The sequence below is a fragment of the Zonotrichia leucophrys genome, chromosome 5 (assembly GCF_028769735.1).
Source record: "Zonotrichia leucophrys gambelii isolate GWCS_2022_RI chromosome 5, RI_Zleu_2.0, whole genome shotgun sequence".
NCBI classification, from domain to species: domain Eukaryota; kingdom Metazoa; phylum Chordata; class Aves; order Passeriformes; family Passerellidae; genus Zonotrichia; species Zonotrichia leucophrys.
In genome coordinates this window covers 47,149,860-47,171,475 of record NC_088175.1, presented here as the reverse complement: position 1 = coordinate 47,171,475, position 21,616 = coordinate 47,149,860, and the positions used below count along the sequence as shown (strand labels likewise).

The window sequence follows — 21,616 nt, the reverse complement described above, 5'->3', positions numbered from 1 at the left end:
AGGTAAAAATACTTTGCTTAAACCTCAGTGAGGAATGGCTGATATTTTATCATTCCTTAAACTAGAATAAGACTCATGTATAATATCTTTTTCTATGAACCAAGGCTTTAGGAGAAGTTTAAAATGTCCCAAGGATCAATTTAACTTTTTACTAAACATGCACATGAGTAGTGTTCTCATATAAGATTATGGCAGATTAAATTTCAAACCGATTCTTGGATGCCTTTTTCATTCAGCTGATGTAATGGCTGCTTGATTTCCTTTTTTAGTTGCTTGCTTCTTCAAAGCACTTTATTGCTCTGTTCTAAAAATTCCATTAATTTATCTGTTGCTGCCTTTTATAGTCTCAAAAGAATGTCAGCCTTGCTGTGAGAAATGCAAGTACTGCAGGGAGGTGATGAAGAAGTAACTGCTCTCCTCAAGACTCAGCTGCATGTTCAGTCCTTTCTCAGGATGGTTTTTGGAGGTGCTCAAGGTGGAGCAGCCTGTGGAAACAAATGTGCCTCAGTTTCAAACGTACACAGAGGCCAGAGCTGATTGCTGCTGGTTGTAGCTCTCATCCAAATGAGGTTTAGTAGAGGAAATGTGCTGGTGGGGGACTGGGAACTGCAGCTTGTGATTTATTAATGTGTTTTCGCCTCTTTTTTTCATGAAGTAGAAAGAAAATAACCTCTGCATCTTGAATTTATTATTCAAGCCTAATTTATTGAATATACTGACTCTAATACCAGAAATCAATCATCTTAGCAGTGTAGATACTTCCTGAAACTCTGGACATCGTTCTTGTAGTGCCTTCTTTTTATCCATTGCTTTCTTCTGGATAACAAGGCCAACAAAATACTTACTCTCTGTTACATTAACTGTTTAAGATAACCTTGATAAAAGTTAGCTTTCAGCAAGTTTACCATGTGATCATTGATCATTGTGACTTTCTTCACTGACTCTGACAGCTGAAATACTTTTCACTGGCCCTTGCCTGGTTTTTGAAAGCTGAAGAAAACGAATCATTATCAAACTAGAAGTTTGTTCCCTTATTGTTGGTATTTCAGCAGCAGTTGGAAAGTTCATTAAGCAATGCTCATTATTTTTGTACTGCAGGGGCTGCTGTGTAGTTAATTCTGTCATTAAAGAATTTAAATGTTTTGTGCATACTCAGCATAACCTTGTGTTACACACTCATTTAGTTTGAATTTATTAACTAATTTTTAAAATATTTCAATGCAGGCTCTATTAGCTGTGTTAGTAGCCTCTAGGAAGAGAGCTCCCAGAATCACAGAATGCTTTGGATTGGAAGGGACATTAAAGTTCTAGTCCCAGCTCCCTGCTGTGGGCAGGGATGTCTCCCACTAGACCATGTAACACAGCTCCCAGTCCAGGCTGGCCTTGAGTGTCAGGGATGGGGAGTCCCAGTGTCTCTGGGCAACCTCTTGCAGTGCCTCATTGCCCTTATAGTAAAACATTCCTTCCTAATATCTAATCTAAACCTACCCTCATTCAGCTTCATTGAAAACAAAAAAAATCTTGAAGTACTTTAAAAGCTGAATTAACTGTTGCCTTGCAAAAGTGTAAAAACAATCATTCAGCTTCCATCTATTTCTTTTTGCTAGGCCATTGTAGTCTTTAGATGAGACATCCCAGCCATTTCAAGTAATCCTTGTATTTACAGAGATGGAATGGGGTAACCTATTCCTATTGTGAATCTGTAGCAAAAGCTGTTCTGCTTCATAATTAATAATGAAAATATTCTTCCCCTTTCCAAATACTAAAAGGGCCTCCTCTGTGCAGAAGCTAATAGCAATGTATTTTGTTTCTATTCACATTTGTGTTTTGTCCACTTGGGCATCAGGAGGGGTTTGTGTGTGCTGTTCTCTTCTGCTGTAAGTGTGGAAAATGCTATCAGGTGTTCCTGATCTTGTATCTTAAGTTTCAGCACAGTAATTGGGCAATAGAATGTGAGCTGGTAGTGATTGAGCATGTAATCAAGCAGGGGAAAATATTTTTGCTTTCTTGGCAACGTGAAATACAAGGTGAATTTTGAAAAGGAAAAGAGAATAAAGTGTGTGGACAGACTGTTCCAAAGCTATACTTTGTCTGTGATTCCATGACAAAAATCAGCATTGTGCATATTTGTGTATTTGCAGGGCTCTGGTTTGTGCATATTTGAAAGCCAAATTTATCCCTATGCAAGACCTGTAGTGTTAAGCCCATGTCTTAACCAGGCAAAATAAAGTTAAGGGAATAAAACCTACTTCACCTTGTGCATTTAAACCTCTGTTAATTGGATAGTTATGGCTAGGAAGGTAAGATGGGGAAAAAGGAGCCAACCTTCTTAAAAGAGGGTTTTAGTTTCTTTCTTTCCCTCTTACCTTCTGAAGAATTTCCCAGGGGCATTTGACTTTGCTTAAATGGATCATTGTGAAGGACTAGCAATCTTAGATACAAACAGTGGGAACAGAAATTTCCTCTCCATTACTCAAGTTGCTGCACTTTATGAAGAGAATGAGGTAGTTACAACACGCTAGACTGTGGGAATTGAGGGTAAGTGTGGGGTGATACAGTGCCAGGAAACATAAAGTATTTCTGTAGGTTACCACCTCCTTTATGCCTGTCACCTTAAAGCCTCTTTCCTAGCATCTCTTTCACACACTGAGGTCATTGCATGGTATCTTAGACTGAGAATGAAATCTTAGAGATAATGAGTCTGAATGTGGATACATTAAATTTTTGCACCCAAAAACCAAAATGTAAGATTCCCTTTTCTTTTTTTTTTTTTTTTTTTTTTTGCTTTGTACAACAGTCAGTTTGATGTCTGTTTTGACCAAGATATGATCTACATCACCAGTTATTCATTTATACTTTTGTACTTTGCTGCAGGGTAGCATCCTGCCTCATTTTCCCTTTCAGAGAAATGGTGTGACTGCTGGAATCTTCTGACACCAACATACAGTTCAGAGCAGTGGCTCACATGACCACCATACAAAAGGGAATCCAACAGCTCTTCATTGCTGGACTCATGCCTCATAGTCTGATTTAGGAGAAGCGTGGCTTCTGCAGGGGGATTAGGCTGTGCAATTGCAAAGGAGTGGAAGCCAAAGTTCTGACTTATGGTGTTAGGAATCTATTAAAATGAGTGAGTAGACTTGATGAGGATGGTAATGCACTGAATGGTTTTATTGCTGAAGTGAATTTAATCCTTTTAGCCTTTTTGCAGAAATTACAAAGCTTGACAGGGTTATTAGTGAAGTATTAATGAAATCCACCCAGCTATGCAGATGTCTGCAAAGTATAGCACACAAAACAGAGTTCATTTTTGAAGTTATCAGGAGGGTAGTGCTGTGAAAGAGAAGCTAAATGGGCAGTGGCAAACAAAATTAAAGACTGTAGCTTAGAGACAGACAACCTCTCACTTCACTACATCTAGCAGATTTTTGACCATCACTTCCCATATGAGTAAGTCTGGCCTATCAAGTGGGATGATAAAAAGAGATGGATGCTAGATAGAGTCATTTTAATTACCTGGATTTGTTCCACTGAAATGTGGTTGCCAGGATATTGTTGCCTGAGTTATATAGAAGACATGCAGATGCTATATTCTTGCTTGTACAGAGGATGAAAACATTTTTGCAAAGTTTTCCCATTTGAACATTTCTCATGCAATTGCAAAATCCTGTTTAATAGTCATAGCTGAGGTGTTGCATTACCTCTGCTCCTCAACTTGAACAGAGAAGTTACTCTGGATGCGAAGAATCCATCTGATATGAAAGAAACAAGAGGGACCTCAGCAAGGTAAGAGATTGAATTTGAGACAGATATTTTAATTTAATTCCTGGCTTTATACTTGGGTAAATTAACGTTTTCAGATCGACTGAACATACTGCTCTACCAATCTCACTTTTATAGACTAATATAGGGTTATGAAATGACTAAATTTTAAAGTAGGCTACTTCAGGCTGCTCTCTCAGATGCCTTGCCTTGCAAGAGTACATATATACAAGGCCCCTGTTTGCCATATCAGTGACATATCAGTGCTAGAGCTGCACTAACTCAGCAAAGACAGCATAGACCTAATTAAGTTCTTGTAATGCCTGGACTGTCTTCAATATCTCACTTAAAGATGGCTTAGCTCTATTTGTTGTAGAGCATTAGGACTGCACAGGTTCAGAGGAGGACTTAAAAAAAAATTAGATAATGACTTTTGAGTTTATAGGGAAAGGAATAAAGTGGTTCCTGCAGCATAAACATGCAGTTATCCCAGCAAAAAACAGCGCATAGGTTCAAAAGCTAATAGGCTTTAAAAAGAACCATTTTAATTCTTCAGTTTAATTCTTCCTTCCCTTTCTTACAATTGCATAAATAACTTGAATGTAGAACAGGTGTGGGTTTCTTTAATCATCTCTGAATGATCGGAAAGGGCATAAAATTACTCTTCAGGGCAGAAAATAATTGGTTTAGGGGCTACATATTTGGGTCTGACTTCAGTGATTTTAGATTTCTTCCTGCCTTATAATTAATTCTCACATTGCTGAAGGCATTTTGGGGTTTTTGGCTTTTTTCCCTCCCTTTCCCTAAATGCTTCACTAACAAAATATTCTGAAATCCTGTTCATTAAATATTTTTACTTGTATGAACATATAATACTCCCTAATAACTTCAGGTCCTTTCCTGGGAACAATGTTTGCTTAACATTCCTCCTTTGCAGTCTTCATTCTACCATGGATTTGCAAACAACCCTTCCTCCCCACTTTGTTCTTGTGGCTTGCAGGAGTTAAATTCTCATAACAGTCAGAAGAATTGCTCTAAATTTCCTGTGATTTGGCTGAGAAGTAACATCTATTAGCCTTGGTGACAGCTCCCAGTTTCCTGTCTGATTACAATTAAGTTTTACTGAGGATTTTATCCACCCACTTTTAAGAAGTTGTTTAGCAAAAAAAACCCAATCAAGACTTTTAAAAAAGTACTTGTTTTGTCATATCCTAATTAATTTATAAGAACAGTGTTCCTGACAAATCTCAGAAGAACACAGCATATGGAATGCTGTGGATTATAGGTTGGTCTAGATAAACAGAGGGGCAGAACATGAAAACTATAAGTAAAATCTTACAATTTTTATTTCCCTGCAGCTGGGTAGTGTCCTAGTCACCCATCATATGACTAAATTTACCCTCAATAACATATGTTACCAATGTGTCCAAGCAAATTAAGATGTACACAAAAGGCAAGGCAATTTTACCATACTGAGAAGGGGCACAAGGTGGTCTGTGGTAACCACCCCTGATAAAGCATTGTATTTTGTCCATTAGATTTCTGACTGAAGTGTCAAAAATTGGATAATAAAATGTCAGGTAACTGTTAAGTCATTCTTAGAAAGAAAATAATCCTAAGCTTTATTTGAGGAAATCCTGGAACTTTTCAAATAGTGCTTCTATTTTATTGAATTCTCTTTTTTACATGGCACTGATCTGGTAAGGAAATAATTTTGTTTTTCTCTAGTGCAACCATAGTTTGGTTTTAATTATGCTGAAATGTACATATTTTTTCCTTCTTGGCTGGAGAAATCAAATGGAATTCCCTGTATGTTTTAGCAAACAATAGATACTTGGTTGAGGTGCCTCACAACTTAATTCTTATAAGGCTTTAAACATAGCTGTGCTCTCAAATTGTTCCATAAATATGATCGCACTCTTCTTGCTCAGGCTTTTGTTGGGCTCCTGAGCCCACAGGGCTTGCATACAGTCAGCTTCCAAGGATTTTGGTATGCACTGACATGCTTTCCTCCTTTGGCTCTGGCAGTTTTCCTCTGCTGCTGCTTCACAGTAGTAGAAATCTAAATCCCAGCTGTTTAGGAAACATCCTAAATGTTTGGGGGCTTGTCTTGTTTGAGGACAAGTAACTGACTAAGAGTTTGCTCACATTACTCCATAGATTCTTTGTCTTAAGGCTATGGTTCAAGTCTTCCAAAAATGATAACTAGAAACTGTAGTTTTCAGGGAGTCTTAAAACAACATGGACCTTTACTTAATGGCATGAAAAATATCCAGTTTCAAAAGAAACAAAACAAAATCTTCCTTTTTCTATATCTTGTCTTATCTGCCTAAAACAGTCTGGGGGCTGAAAGATGTTCATGAATCTGTCATTTGTCTTCTAAACCATGATGTTCATCCAGCTTAGTACAGTTTATCCTGACTAGGTTTTTGCTCCTCACCTTGCCTATTTCTTACTGTTTTCATTTTCCAGATTTGTGAAGATTCTGCCAGTCTCATCTTTGTTTCTGTGGACTCAGTCATGACTCATGACTTCTTCCCAATAGACTCCATCTCCTTTTTTCCTCTTTGTTTAAGGATGACTCCCGAACACCATTCCCAAGATGGATATTAGCAGCTCTAGCTAACTCTGGCCAATATTCTTAATACTCTATTTTTATAGTCAGAGCAGAAATTTCAGCCTTTTTCATTGTTCCTGGCTTGGTGAATATATCTACTCTATAGCAGAAAAAGCCCCCTTGTTCTATAGATCCAGCAATTTTCAGAGTGATACTATTGTCAAAACTTTTAATATGAATAGATTAAGAGTTATTAAACTCTTATTAAACCCCAAATTACTACCTATTCCATTGACTGCCACTTAATTTGCATGTGTGCACATGTTGAAAAATATAGCATCACTCCAGCTGGATTCCTGTTGGCTTGGTGCCACAAGTCAAAGGAATGCTGGTAGAATTTGACATGTAAAATTCCAATTGGTACGGTGACTTTTGCAGAGTTTTTCTTGCCCCCTCCTAGATGTCAGGTCATTTCACAGTTTAATCACCAAACCACTTGTGTAAACAACTGTTTGTTACCTCTTTTATTTGATGGTGAGCTTCTTTCCTGCAAACATCAGGCTTTGGATAGACAGCTTAAATTTATATAGTTTTGTCTGCATCTTTATCAAAGGCAAAGGATGAAGTTATTCTGAGCATTGACTTTGCCACATCTATTTACTGAGTTCTGTAGCTTGTAAAGTTGTATGGCATTGCACATTCTCATTTAAGATTTGAATGTCTAAGGTTTTTCGATGACAAGCTGATATGAGTTTTTGCATCTTAACTTTTTATAATTGCCTGATGTCAAAGTTGTGCATTTTCTCTACTCCAGCTGAAATAGCTTCTCTTTATTTAGTTGTCCTATTGGGTGAATAGCTCCCAGTTCATGCCAATATTTCCCAAATATTTGCTTTTAACTGAGGGTTTTCAGGGCTTTGTTTCTGTTGGATGTAAACTCAGTCACTGCAAGAAACCATGTGTGAAAAGAGAAACCTAAATTAAAGGGGTTTTTAAAATGTGTTTTGGGCTACAAAATGCCCAATTAGAAATATATTTTAATCTATTGGGAAAAATGAGTTTGCCAGACACAGCATTCCATGTTTCTTTTGCAAAGAAAGTAAAACAGGGATAGCTGTATAAACAAATACCAAAAAACATTTCGATGTGATCAGGCTTTGAGGAGTTGATAAGAAGATACAATGATCTAGAACAGATTCAAAGGTACAAGACTGAGTAGCCCTGCTAGTTTTTAGAGACTAAAACTGGAAAAGAAACAAGTGTAAGAAATGTAAATGTAAAGAATGTCTTTTGAATAAAGCAGAAAGAGCATAGTAGTTTGGGATTTTAAGAGGCATCAAAGTGGGATAGAAATGAAGTTTTTAAGAAGTGTATCAGAAAGTATTACCCAACTGTGCCTTTCCCCAAAGAGGGATTAAATGCCAGAGTGAACAAGCAGCACTTTGGTTTCAATGTGCTGGTTAAGCAGCTTTTTCTTGGGGGTCTCTGGAGCACAATTGAAAAAAGGATAATTGCTTTTACTCAAAATTGCAACTGCATGGTTTTCTGAGAGGACTAGGAATTCCCAGGAAGGGATTGTTACCTTGGTGGCTGTTTTATCAAAAAATCAGCAGGTTCCCTTTAAAGAATAATGCAATTGCATTGTACCCTAGCCAGGCTTCAGAGGCAAAGGAAACCTGAAGTCGTAAGACTTGATTGACAAGTTGATTTTGAACAGGATGCAGGCAGCTAGGAAACATTCATGGCTTTGGTGAAAAGTAGAGACAGTTCCTAAACCACTGAAGTCATGAGATTAACTCAGGAACAGTGAAAGCATTTCCAGGGATAAGGAATGCTTGCTGACTGCTGACAGTCATTTTTCCTAATTGAAGCAATCCCCTGCAAATGCAACCAATGCTGTCAGTCAAGAGAGCATGATGAAGCAATACTGAATAGTTTTCTTCCTTCCTCTGGTAAAAGCTATGCAGCTTGTTCTAGGGAAAACTTCAGTCTGGGCAAATCTCCTTTGTTTTATGTCCATCACTGTGTAGAGGAATGGAGCATGTTTTTTTTTTTCTTTATGCTCTGTTTACATTCCTTATGGTTCACTGCTGAGGGGTTCTAAGCATATGTATGAATCCCATTCATGGTGGAAGGAAGCAGATTAAGAAGCTGAGCTGCTGCCAGCAGTTCTTATCCTTCTGATATAAGATGAACATCTGGGGGATAGAAGTTCTGATGAACATCTGGGGGCTAGAAAGTAAAAAGTGGAGGGACTTTCAATCTGCATGTTTGCTCTCTCATACAAAAGTAGAATAGGTGTTTCCCTGCTGTTCCAAACCCACTGGACAGCATGGCACTCCAAGATGCAGCAGTTAGAAATAATACTGGCAATTTCTTCTCTTGCTAAACTTCACTACAGTGGCAGCATCAGAATATGGAGTGGCTGGATTCAGGGTCAATTAATAACCTTTAGATAAACTCTCTCAGTTCCAAGAACCTCATATCTCATCAGAGTTACTGGATTCTCACACATTCTTTATGTCTAAATAGTATTTGAGTTTTGGTTTTGTCCTGGATGGTCTTAGGCATTTTCTTCTGTTATGGGGTAGTAGGTGAATGAAAGGTCTGAAGCTGTTGTGGATGGAGATTCTGTGTTTTAAATGAAGCAAACACAATCTCAAAAAGCAGAATCACTTGCTCTGGTGATTACAACACAGAACCAATGAGTGTTTCATTGCCTTGTTGCAGTAGGACTTGATTTATCTTGGAATATACGTGTCCTAGTAATAGTATGTCAGTCTCATTTTGTGACAGTTCCATATATCACAAGGTGACATTGATCTTTATATAAATGTATATGTTTGGATATATGTAGGTTAGGGTATCTACATATGAGATAATTTAGTGTTAAATTTCTTTGTGGAAGACTGCTGTTAAGCTTAACATTTCCTTTGAAATAACAGAGAAATACTTGCTTTTTAAATTCTGTGAAAAAGTCGATGAAAAATAGAAAATATTGCTTACAATTAAATCCAACAAAACATCCCTAATTTTGCTGACATTTTTGAACAAAACACTTACGACTTTTAGAACTAGGACATTCACCTTGAGGAGGATCTTAGGAAGAGGATATACAGAAAAATCACTGGCTTTTCATTAATAAACACCCACCAGGAAAATATGATCAGACAAATGTACAGGAACAAACGTAGAGAGGAGGTTTTAGGTTTTAGATCAGAGGTGAAAAAGACAATCTAATTCAGAGGGGAGGATGAAAAGGGGGATATGGAAGGAGCAGGTAAAGAAAATGTAACTTTAGTCTCATATTGATAATGGTATATTTTCCAACAAATCATAAAATTGTATTTTAGTTCTAGATGCACAGCAGAAATGCAGTGTGCTTTAAGGGCTATCTGACAAAAATTCCCACTGCAATGCATCCTGTTAAACATAATGAAGGTAAAGAATGAAGCACCAACAGCTATTTCTATAGGAAGCTGCAAAAATGTAAAATCAATGACTATTAATGCCAACTTTGCAAAGGTTTGAGACAGACAAACATTTAGCTATGTGCATATGGTGATACTGACTATGCATAATCAATTCCTGTTGTTTTCTGAAACTGCAGACATGTGCTCAGTAGAAATGTGTTATTTGAGACTTGTAAAAAAATTAAAAATTGGATACTTCCAAAGAGACAAGCAAAAATTACGTTGCAGTCCCAAATTCAGTCCCTTTTCTATAGAACATCAAGTAGCTTCTTTAAAATGTTCTAAAACTCTTATGTATATAGTGTATATATAACAAATTTTGTCCCCCCTTTTTTTGGAAACAGTTGAAACATGCTGAATGAAAAATAAAATTTTTAAGCCAGTCACTTCTACCCAAATGATCACATTTGTGTCATATCTCAAATATCTGAAATTGCAATGGAAAGTGACAGACAACTTCATCTACAGACATTCCTACTAATTATATTCCCCCCCCCCATTTAAAATGCACTACCTTAATATTGTCTAAGGAAAAGTACAAAAACACAAACCATCCAATGAACCCTGCAACAGTCTGGCAGCAGCAGTAATCCAATCAACAAAAATGTATGGTAAAACTTTTCTCTAAAATTCTACAGGTAAAGGTGGAATAAGTTTTCTGTCCATATTTTGGGAAACTTTAGAACAAATGACAGTTTAAAATTTCAGCATTGAAAGCAGGTGTTAACCAAAATGAGTCTCTGATCAGGATTTATACTTATTTTTACTTTTTGCTCTTGGAATGAGAGTCACTTACAGTGTACCTAATAAAATCTTCCCACATTGCTTCCTCAGAAGTTTAATATTCAACCTGCAAATAATTCTTGAAATCTAGAGCTGTTAATTGAGTGCAAACATTCTGGATCAATATGGGTAGGAGATATGCTGGTATCAAGTTTCACGTGAGATTAGTAATTTTTTATGATTAATTCAGCAAGGGAATGTCATCTTAAATCCTTTTAAAAATGTCTGTCTTGCATCCTTTTCCTGCAAACCTAAAGTATCTTCTTGCAATATTTTAATTTCTCTTGCACTAGACTGGAATATGGCAGGAAGTCCAAGTTGAGTATGAATTCTGATTTCAGGAAGAAGTAAAACATTTACCAGTTTGGCCTAGATTGGTGTGCAGTACCAGTCTCCAACACTTGTACTTCAGATTACCAGAGCATGTATTATATGTCTGTACAGCCATGTGGAATGAGAAGCCTGTAATCCTTTGGAATTCTCCTAATTCTTCATTTCTGTCTTATTTCCCACAACTGAGGTGAGATGCAGCTTAGTCATCGTAATTACTAACCTCTCCACCTTTCCTAAAAGATCCCCTGGAAATAATTTTAAAACTTCATCCCTCCTCTTTTTCTGGAATTCTGCTATTGTAGATCACATTTTAACCCCTCACCACCACCACCCCCAAAATCAGAACAGAAAATGAGCTCTGATGGGAGAAGCTGTCTATATATGATTAATTGCCTAATGGCAATGACTGTGTCAAATCTTCTGGAAGGTTTTCTTTGATTGATAAACTTTCCCTTTTTATTTCATTCCTCCCTCCCAAAAAACCTCAAAACCCATCAGCTTTTTTTTTTTCTTTTAATTGCATCATCTTCCCAAAAGGATTTTCCCTAGAACACAGGACAATTGCATAACAATGTGTTTAATGTATTGCTTGTAGGCATGCTAAGATTTCAACTGCTATTAACAGAAATTAAAGTTCAGCCCCAGAAAACAATTAATTAGACTAAGTGAAATGTATCCATGACCTTGGAAAATTCTATGTGTTCTAAAAATATTTGCTATATTTAGCTTTTGGCAGGCTAGGTTGTAAGGGCATGGAAACAGTAACTTCCTTGCCCATAAAGGTTTAAATTTCTGATACTGTTTTGCTTTCCCATAAGTCATTATAAACATCCTAATTTGGAACTCCATTTTAATAACCACTTTCTTAAAGGGAAGAAGAAAAAAAAAAAGACATGAATATGGCAAAGTAAAATATAATGATTGCTGTAAATACTTTGACTAACATTTGTCCAGAAGGACTTGGGCATTAAAACTGTGTTTGTCAGTTTGGATCGTTTTATTGATCATCTGGCAATGAAAACTGGAAAACAGATTGACATTTATTTCTTGGCCCCTGCCTGTTTCTCATATAGAGATTGTTAGCTGGCTGTTTTGGGACTGAGAAAAACCTTAGTTTTTGTAAATAAAAATTGATGAGGAGGGGTTTTGCAGGCACTTTTAGTCCTTGTCCCTAAAGTCTCAAATCTTTCCATCTAGCTTGGGCTGGTTTACAGGACCATCTCTACCTCAATCACAGCATCAAAGCAAACTTAATTTTCCATTGTTCTACATAGAGATGTTTTCTTTAAGATGACTGGGCTCTAGCAAACCTGTCCTTACCTCCTACAGGCTCTGCAACTGCATTTTATTTTAATTTAGCATTTCTGATTCATGTGAGAAGCTTCTCCTTTGCTGGAGAAAATTGGAAGCAAATTTCCTGCCTTTCAGAAGACTCATCTAGATAAGTTGCTGCATAAACATTATTAAAAGTTAATAAAGTTTGTTACATTTTGTGTAAATGATCTAGCATAGCTGACTGGAAAAGTGATATTGAGTAATACCACCCTTTTGAACCAGCACACATTTTAGTTCAGTTTTTCTGGGTTGCATTTGGGGTTTAATATTCAGCAGAATGAGTCCCAGATGGGAAAATTTTATTGCATGTTTTTGCCTTGGATTTTTTTGTTTAATACATTAAGTTAGCAGAATTGTTATTATTTTTGGTTTTTTCCTCCTGTCTGGATGAAGCTGGCAGATAAGAATTGCATACATAAATAAAATTTGCATGTTGGGTGCCATCAGATAAGAGAAGGTGACTTCATTTTTGTGTGTACTATGATGGTGGCAACATATAAGCCAGAAAAGCAATTGAAAACACAAATCTGATGCAGGACTAAATATTTAAATTTGGAAAAATCTTTTGTCCAAGTAAACAAAAGGACACAGCAAAAATTTGGCATAAACTTTAACTCAGCTAACTAGTTTTTCCTTACAGTTGAGAAATAAGATGATGAGAATGATTCAATGAACAAAATTGCCAATGCACATTGTTATTTTGGAGGTGCATTCTAATTGTGATTCAGGTGAAGTTTTAACTGATAAATCACCTTTGAGATGTTTTTAAAATGGAGCATGAAAACTCATGTCCTAGAACTCCAGTTTTAAGTGCAAATGTTATCACTTCTGCTGCAAATTTTTAGCCTGTCTGGTGAATAATCTTTATACTTTAGTCACTGGATAAAAAGTAGAGTGTGAAATCATGACTTGCCATTATGGATGGCTATTACATATGCTCAGGAGGGATCATAAAGAACATTTTAATGCAAAGTATCTTTAAGTCCTGAAGCATCAAACCTTCAAATATAGCAGTAACAATAACAATAAAGTAAATCTTTAAAAAAATGAGAATTCTCAAAAGCTCAAATGAAGATATTTACAACTATTTCTACACAAATATGCTATTTGAGCTAAAGTTCTCGTCTCCCAGATTGCCCAGTTAAAGCCAAAACTAGAAAAAAACCAAAGATTGGGATAAGGTAACTTTTCTGCTGTTTCTAGACAAAGCTTGTGCTTGAAAATGAAGTTCCTGTGTGGACCTTTCCTCTATTTCAGCCTGAGAGGCAGAACTCTCCATTGATTCAGTATGACAGGGTTTTAGCGCTTGTGTATAGTGCTGCTTTTCAACTCCTCAAAGATACAAATAAAAGTCTTAGAACTTGAGGAGCTCAGCCCAGAAAACTGAACATTGCTGAGTTAAATTTTCTACTCCTGCACTGCTGCTTTCTCATAGGTCACAGAGCTATGAAAATCAGGGAATTGGGAAGGTAACTGGTGGGATGGGGGCACAGACATCCCATAACCACCAAGCCATATGTGACTGCAGAGAACTGCATCTAGCTACTCTGAAATACTTCAGATACTTATAAAAAATAATTTCATGCTCTCCCAGGGGTGTACAGTAGTGGAATACTGGCAGCATAAATATGTTGTGTTAAGGGGGAGTTACCAAGCCATCTGTATTAGAATGTTAAAAAAAAAAAAAAAGAACCTAACAGATATCACCAGATCTTAAAAAAACCAAGCAAAAAAAGAGACTTTTTTAATATGGTACACGTCAAGAAGGTGTAGTACCTTCTTGATAGAATTTTAACAATCTACTTGAAATAATTAAATTTTAGCTACTAATATTTTGTCACTCAGTAATTTAGATTTTAGATAGCAGCTTTCACCTTTGGCCTGGAATCATTCACATTAAACAAATCTCTGGGCAAAGGATCTGTCAAAGCTATAGAATAGAATAAGCAAAGCAGTTTCAGGAGCAGAAGATTGATGGAAGCTTTGTTCTCCTCCTCTTGTGAGTACCTCCAGGATCCTTCTGTGTCCCCTAAATCCTACCTCGACAGCAGGGGTCATGTTTGTGTGCTGCAAGCGGAGAGGCTAAACAAAACAAAACTGAAATTCTGTTGCTATAGGTTTTCCCCATAGTAGGGGGCAGTAGCTTAAATCTGCCTTACAAGCACTGTTTTTTCACTAACTCTCTGGAAACTTGAAAATATTGTGAGGCCCTGATTACTTTAAGAAATTTGGGCTAAATTTGGCCAACAGTTGTTGAAGGATGCTGGACCAATGAACAAGCAACTTCAGCAAAAGAGTTTTATTTCCCAGAGGACGACAGCACTGTAGTACAGTAAACAACTTGTTCTTGCCCAAATTGGGTTCAAAGCATTGCTCTGAAAGGGATGCAGATTTAACAGTAACACAACTTCTGTTGTAGGCAAATGAAGCATTTGACACTTGTGGCCTAGAAATTCTGAGATAATAAACCTGAAAAATGATGAGTTGCAGATGATAGTAAAAATTCTGTGACTGCAGATCGCTAGGTGGAAGACTGAAACAGGGCTGAGTCACAAGAAGCTATTTCAGAATGTGAGTTTGTGGGTAATGAAGTAGTAATTGAAAAAAATGAAAGGAGGTGTGTTAAAATGCCTTGTCAGAGTCAGAAATGGTGTCAAGTACTGTACATGGACAAAAGACATCAATACCTGAAAAGGTACTGCAAAAACCTAGCTGCTCCCTTTACATGGGGAACAAGCTTAAGCACTGATGTTACAGAAGCTTTTCAGAGCCTTGATTTTTTTTGGAACTAAGAATGTCTGAAGTGTAGAATAATGGACTTTCTAGTGCCAGCTGAAACACTATGTGGCACAAAGCAGGTGCTCAGCTTCTAATTTGCTGTGCTTTGTTGCCATCAGCTCACCTTTGCCCATTTCTACAAGCCAGTCCCCTGTGATGCTCTCAAAGTCAAATCATCAAATTCTTACTTTCCTTTGTCTGTTTTGTTTCTGCCTTACTGCTCTTATCAGCTACTGTCAAAAGGCAGTCATTTAGTGTTGTTCGCTGCTTTCTCTTGAAACAGCCCTAATATATCCCTTCAAAACTTAAAACTTACTATCCGATAATTTTAAATGCAATCTGCTGCTGTTTGGTTTTTTTGGGTTTTTGTGTGTGTGTGTTGTTTTTTTTTTTTTTTTTTAAACATTGCCCACCTTCTTTTCTCTTATCTTTGCTTCAGTTGTGAAAGGATCTTTGGAGAGGGTTTGGCTTTCTCACATTTAATAACTTCCCAGCACCAGGCATTAGAGAGCCCTCAGTTAGGATCTGTGGATGTAATTGTAATACTCGTAAGTAAATAGTCTAAAGTAGCTGAAGGGCTGAAGTAAAATCTCTGTCAGTTTTAGAGCTGAGAGATCTGAATCACATTCACATGATTGCTCTGTAGGTACCCGAATGTACTGTGATAAAGGTTTTGGGTTTCTTTTCCCTCTTCAAGCCTCATTTGTAGCTACATTATCTCATAGGATATGAGCAAATTCTGTGGACTTCATTGGGAATTATTCCTACTCTGCAAGTGGAGAGCAGAGCCCATGACTGGACCGAAGCCAGCGTTCTTTAAAAGTTCACATGCCTTCTATTTGCTCTCTAATTTAGACTCCTTCTGACCAAACAAAGGGAGGGGGGAGAGGAATGAAAAATAGTAGCATCTGTGTCAGTAAAAAATTCTAAGGGTTAACATAACATGATGTAAACTCTTTCATCTGTTCTTCCTACTTGCCCATTTAATCAGAAATGAGTAAGTAGAGCTTATATGCACTGAACTTGAAGAATGCTAATGGGATGTCTGCATCATGTTGTACCCAGACTGCTTATGCCAGAATAGGAGAGTCTTTAATTCTGTAATTCTCTGAGGCAAGAAAAGCTTTCTGAAGAATTACTTTAAACTCTCATTCTAATGTTAGGCAGCCTGTTGGATCTCTGAGTTAAAAATTGCTTCAGCTTTAGTTACTAGAGCCAGATGTAACATTGACCTTAAATGGTAAAAGCTCCCAAGAGTGAAAGAGAGGCTGGCCCGAGGGGAAAGAGAGGAATAACTGAAGTTTTAGGTAAGTAATCTCTGTAACCAGGAATAAGCTCTTTTTCAGCCCGAAACAGAACGGAACCGTTTTTCCTCCTTAAAGGTACAGTACCTTGTTCTTGTGATACTGAGGAGCTGGTTCTCCACCTCTTCTCCCCCACCCCTTCAAATTCTACCTCTTTGTCAGATTTTAGCTGCCTAAAAACTGGGTGTAGTCAATGCAACCTCGTTCTGCTTGCAAACTGTTTGGGACTATACAGGAATGAAAAAGGAAAAGCTGTGTTAATTATACTGAGACTTGAATAATAAAGGTATGTAGTCAGTAATTCAAGGTAATCTGATTCCCAAATACTGTCATCTGTATTCTACTAACCAAGAGGGAGTCTTAGGAGCAATCCATGTTATAGAGAAACAGATAAGTCACAGATTGCCCTTTTTCTTTTTAATTATGACTTCCCTTTCCTCTCCTCATGGTTCATGTTGGTGGATTATCTACTTGTCTGGAACTTATCTTTTAAAAAGGTATTTCCAGAGCCATTTCTTTATACAGTGTCTGAGTTTAGTCCTGTTAGATGTAAATTAATACCACAAAGTTGTATTTAATTGCAATGCTGTGAATAGAAAAACAAATATCTTTAAGGTCTTAAAACATGTTTCCTTTAGTATAAAAAATGTCATTATTTCCTTTTCCTGATATTTTGGTTTTCAGTTTTATCTGTGCTGTTTGGTAGCTATAGTGCATTAAAGTGTATTTAATTTCCTTGATAAATTAAAACACATTTTTGTCTTACTAATATGTATGTCAAGGTCTTCTTTTGCTTTAGACAGCAGAATGTAAACAACATGAAAGAATGAGGTCAGTGCAAGGAAGTGATAACTGAAATTGGGGACTTAAGTTTCTGTTACTAACTCACATTACTAGCAGCTTGTCTTAGTGAGTAGATTTTTCAAATCTGCGTAGCATGGCTTCACCTGGTGAAAAATTCTATGCAATCAGTAGTGAATTTCCATCTCTGCAGAGTGATTAGAGCATAGTTTTTAATTTCTGCCATACAGAGATTGGGTGAATTTAGAGTTCTGAGTGTGGACAGTGTTCTTGTGAGTGCTGACAGTTACTGCATTTATGTTTCATATGGTAGGTGTTGTGTATGCTTTTGTGAAAATTTTCTTCATCCAGCTTCAGGAGGCTGTGAGAAATGAATCTTACTTGTTAAAGCATTTCAGATCTTATTACAACACTTGTAATAGTTTTATTTTTCTCTGGACTGTCATTAGTGAACAGCTTAGTACATTTAAATTAAACTTCTAGTAGACCTTCATGTTTTACATCAACAGTAATACCTCAAATCAACAATTGTACCACACTTGGAGCCTAATAATCTAATGATACAACTCACAGAAATATAAGTTTATTAGAACAGTGGAAATTAAGAATCCAGTATATGAAATGCTGAATACTGAGGGTCCTCACTTATACAATGTTCTTGTATTTTGGGCCTCCAAAGACCTTGTTCTGATTGGTTGATCTTGCATGTGTTACTTTACTTGTGAGGTTTTATGCAACCCTTCAGCTTCTGCAAGGGTGCACAGGTTTAGATGGATTTCTAGAAGGTGTTTAAGTTTCCATGACTTATTTTTAACAATGTCTAAAGGTTGGGATAACTAATCAGTGTATAACTCTTCCAAATCTGAACCAAGTATATATTTCTAATACATGATATGGCACTTCAACAACTATTATTCTTGTGTCACACAATTATTTTATTTTGTAACTTAGAATATGTAATGAAGTACCTATGTGTAAATTTATCTTCAGTGAAGATATTACAATGATAAAAGTAATTTAAATGTAAATTAAAATGTAAAATGTAATTTAATACATAAAGTACAAGCTGATTATTTGTGTCTGGTGAACATTGTGTTATCATCAGCACTGATAAGTACCTAGGATTTTCATTGTATTTAACTTTTGGAAATCCATCTGCTTCACATTCTTCTGGATTAAGTTCTAAATTGTCTGTGAAACCTGTATGCCTCCCTGCCTCCTATCTTTTTATGTGTCAGGGACAGTTTTAATGACTACTGTTCTATTTATTTAGGGTCAAAACATTGGAAACTAAGAATTATCTAGCAACCAGATTCATAACTCCTATGCTTAGCCCCACCTGCTTCCATTCTCCTTTCAATCAGTCTGTTTCCGGGTAGCTTTTAAGAATAGTTTGGTGTCAAATAACTTTTTAAAAAGTTATTTAGGACAAAGTACAGCAAGCTATAGGGAGTTGGACCTGGGAGAGACAGATATGAAAGCTGCTCCTTTCAAGGGCTGTATGTGTATCTTCCTCACATGGAGTTCTCCTTCCTCATCTATTTGCTGTTCTTAGACAAGTGTCTAAGTCCAGGAAAAAGAAGGATAAAATGGCTTGTGAGTGGAATGGGAAAGAAAATCCTTGCTGTTTCAAGGTTCGTGGGCTATTTAAAGATCTGGGGGATTTGTGGGCAGAGATACATCTTTTTGCTGTCCTAACTTGCAGCCTTCCTGTAAACTAAGCAGAAGAATTTCCTTGTGATGTGCTCTCTGCCTGTGCTCCCTTTGAAAAGTGGGTCAAAGAGATGTTTTGGATCTCAGTATCACTGACAGAAAGGAAATCTGAGTGGGTGATGGATCTCTGTAAGCTTCTAAATCAGTGACTCAAGACATGAATTACTGCTTATGTACAAGTGTAGAGCTGTTGTGGAGAGCTAACACTGTGACTTATGGTAGTGTTTTGAAATAATAACTCCCTTTCCCTCCCTGGAAAGTAGATCCCAGGGATTCTGAAGAGGAGAGAGGGATTTGTTATTTAGAGCAAGTGGACTTGTAACTCAGGTTTTGATGGAGAGCTTCAACTCTAATAGCATCCCTGGATTTAATCCTCTAATCTAAGTAGGTAGATGTAATGGATTTTTTGCTTTATATTTCTTTTCCTTTAGGTTAATTTCAGTGTGTCTGTCATTAATTTTATAATCTCAAAAAACAATCTGAGAATTAAGTTTTACTTAGGAATTGCAAAACGTATTAAATATCTAAAAGATAGAAACAACAAAGCCAACAACAAAGATCACATACTCACCTCCATTTCATAGCTGAAATCAAGAATGCTTTACCATGTGCTAAAACTTTCACTTATCCTTAAAATGTGAGAAACACAAAATCTTTAGGTATCACAAGTAATCTGGAACCTGTAGTATTTTGGATATCTCTAGAGATCTGTGGATTTGGAAAAGTAAGGCCTGTAGAGAATGATCTTTCCTGAGATGACAGGGATTGCTGGGAGAGGATGAGAGGAGCAGGGAGGGAAGCATGCAAACCTGCCAGCTAATGTATGTCAAGTGAGTATGTAAACCTGGAAGTCTTTTCCACACCTGAAGCATATTCTGTTGTGTTTTGTTGTGATGCACATACTTACTTTAGTCACTGCTGTCTCCTAATTTATGTGTAAATCTGCCTGGTGATTGTCCAAAGAGAGCTGCAATCTCATGGCTATATAATACAGCCCACTGGATTAGTTAGTGGGATTTCTGCAAAGAGCAAAGGAGTTGAAAAATTGATCTAACAAACAGCAGTGGTGGGGAAAGTTTTTTATGTTGGAGCTGCACACTGTTTTCTTACCCACTGTAATGTTTTGCATCCTGAAAATGAATGTGTGATAGGAATTCTGGGCTGCTGGGGCAAGTACAATAATTGCATTGGGGTAGAGACTTGCCTTCTGAGTAAAATTATTGCTGTTTACATAATTCTGCAGAATGTTTTGTAAGGCTGAAGTTATACATGGGGAATTTGGCTCGGAGTCTTTGCTTTTGAAATAGTCAGCAAAGTTTCCATTGACTTCAGCGTTGCCAGAGGACGCACTTAGTGAACACCACAAAGGTAAAGACTCTCTCAGGGCAATCTCAGTAGGAGAAGGTCTATTTTCATCAATCTTATTTTGGACTTAATTTGTCCTAAAAAATTACAAAAACAGTAAAATGATAGCTTTTTCTGAAATTTTGGACAAGAAAAATCCTCTATTTCACTTTTAAATGTTCTTCCAGTTTCTCCAGTGTCTTTTAGAAGGTAGTAGAATATAGTAAGGTCTCATATATCAATTAATGTTTCCTGTTAAAACTTCCAAACTTGTGCTGTAACTGCTGAAGAGAAAAATTAAAAATTAAGCTGAAGGAGAGCTTGTGGAGAGGAAGGAAAATCACTTGACTGTATGAAAATTGCTTCCCAATTTCAGCTGCTGAATTTCCCATATTTTTCTTTATAAATAACAAATGAAAGTCACTGACCTCTGGGCTCATGAAAATAGAATTACATGACTGGGGCCTGGTTGCAGTGGAGTGTGGAGTTTGTCCCAGGAGGAGGCGCTAAGTCAATCTGATGTTCTGCACATCACCTCAGACTGGAAAAGTCTTGGAAGCAGCCCTACATATTGTGCCGCGTTCCCTTATGCCACTGTAGTGGTGTCCATCCAGACTTCCCTGAGGGCTCTTGCAGTTAAGAACTTATTCCTGTTTTCTGTTAGATAAAATTATCAGCATTGCTCCAAAAGCTGGTTTTAGTAAGTGCAATAGTCAGTGGAGTAGACTGTCAAAACCAAAGCAGATTTATGAGAATTTCGAAGTATCTTAGGAACCTGAAGCAAGGTTAGGAGGGCTTGAAAAGTACTCAATGCATTAAGTAAACATATCTTTAAGGGACAGGGAGAAAGAATGTGTGGGATATAGTCTAAAACCTCAACGTGTAAAACTCAGTTTTTATCTTTGTGTTGAGCTTTTGGGATCTGTTTGAAATGTCTTCTGCATAAAACACAGCATTAAAATGTCCCTTCCAAACCTCATATATTATGTGCTAATGGAATAGAGTCTCTGGAGTATTAACAACCTTGAACCCTTATAAGAAGCTCTTGATATTTCCTGTTGGATTCATTTTTTGTAGGACTTTGACATTTTCTGTTTAACAGATTGTTTTTCTTAGTAAAATGGCAGACATCAACCATCTCACTCTCTACAAAGCTGATGTATAATTGTAATGGAAGGGTGAATAATACCTAAAGATCCCCAAAGAAATCTGTCCTGTTGCTGTTTGGTATTTCTCTGTCTAGTAATGTGTTCAGAAATTACATTAAATACCAAGTGGTGGATTTTACTGATCACTTTAGAATGAGGCTAAAATTAAGGACCCAGAGGAAAAATACAGCGCACAAGAAAAATAGCCTGGGCTACCTTGGGAAGATGTGGCCAGCAGGTTGAGAGAGGTGATCCTGCCCCTCTGCTCAGCCACACTTGCAGTGC

General features: G+C 37.0%; 1 protein-coding gene across 5 annotated transcripts in view; it reads left to right on the top strand.

Annotated features, from left to right (window-relative positions):
- The window catches only part of IRAG1 (inositol 1,4,5-triphosphate receptor associated 1), a 96,257-nt gene that overhangs the window by 19,067 nt on the left and 55,574 nt on the right, over positions 1-21,616 (top strand). Inside the window, exon 5 of one of the 5 annotated variants that reach the window (XM_064715117.1) lies at positions 2,905-3,786. The exons of 2 other annotated variants lie outside the window; for them this stretch is intronic. The gene's annotated coding sequence lies outside the window, so the exon portion shown is untranslated. Of the gene's footprint in view, positions 1-2,904; positions 3,787-16,348; positions 16,404-16,478; positions 16,612-21,616 lie in introns of those variants that run through there. 2 more of the 5 variants (XM_064715119.1, XM_064715123.1) reach the window with 2 other exon arrangements.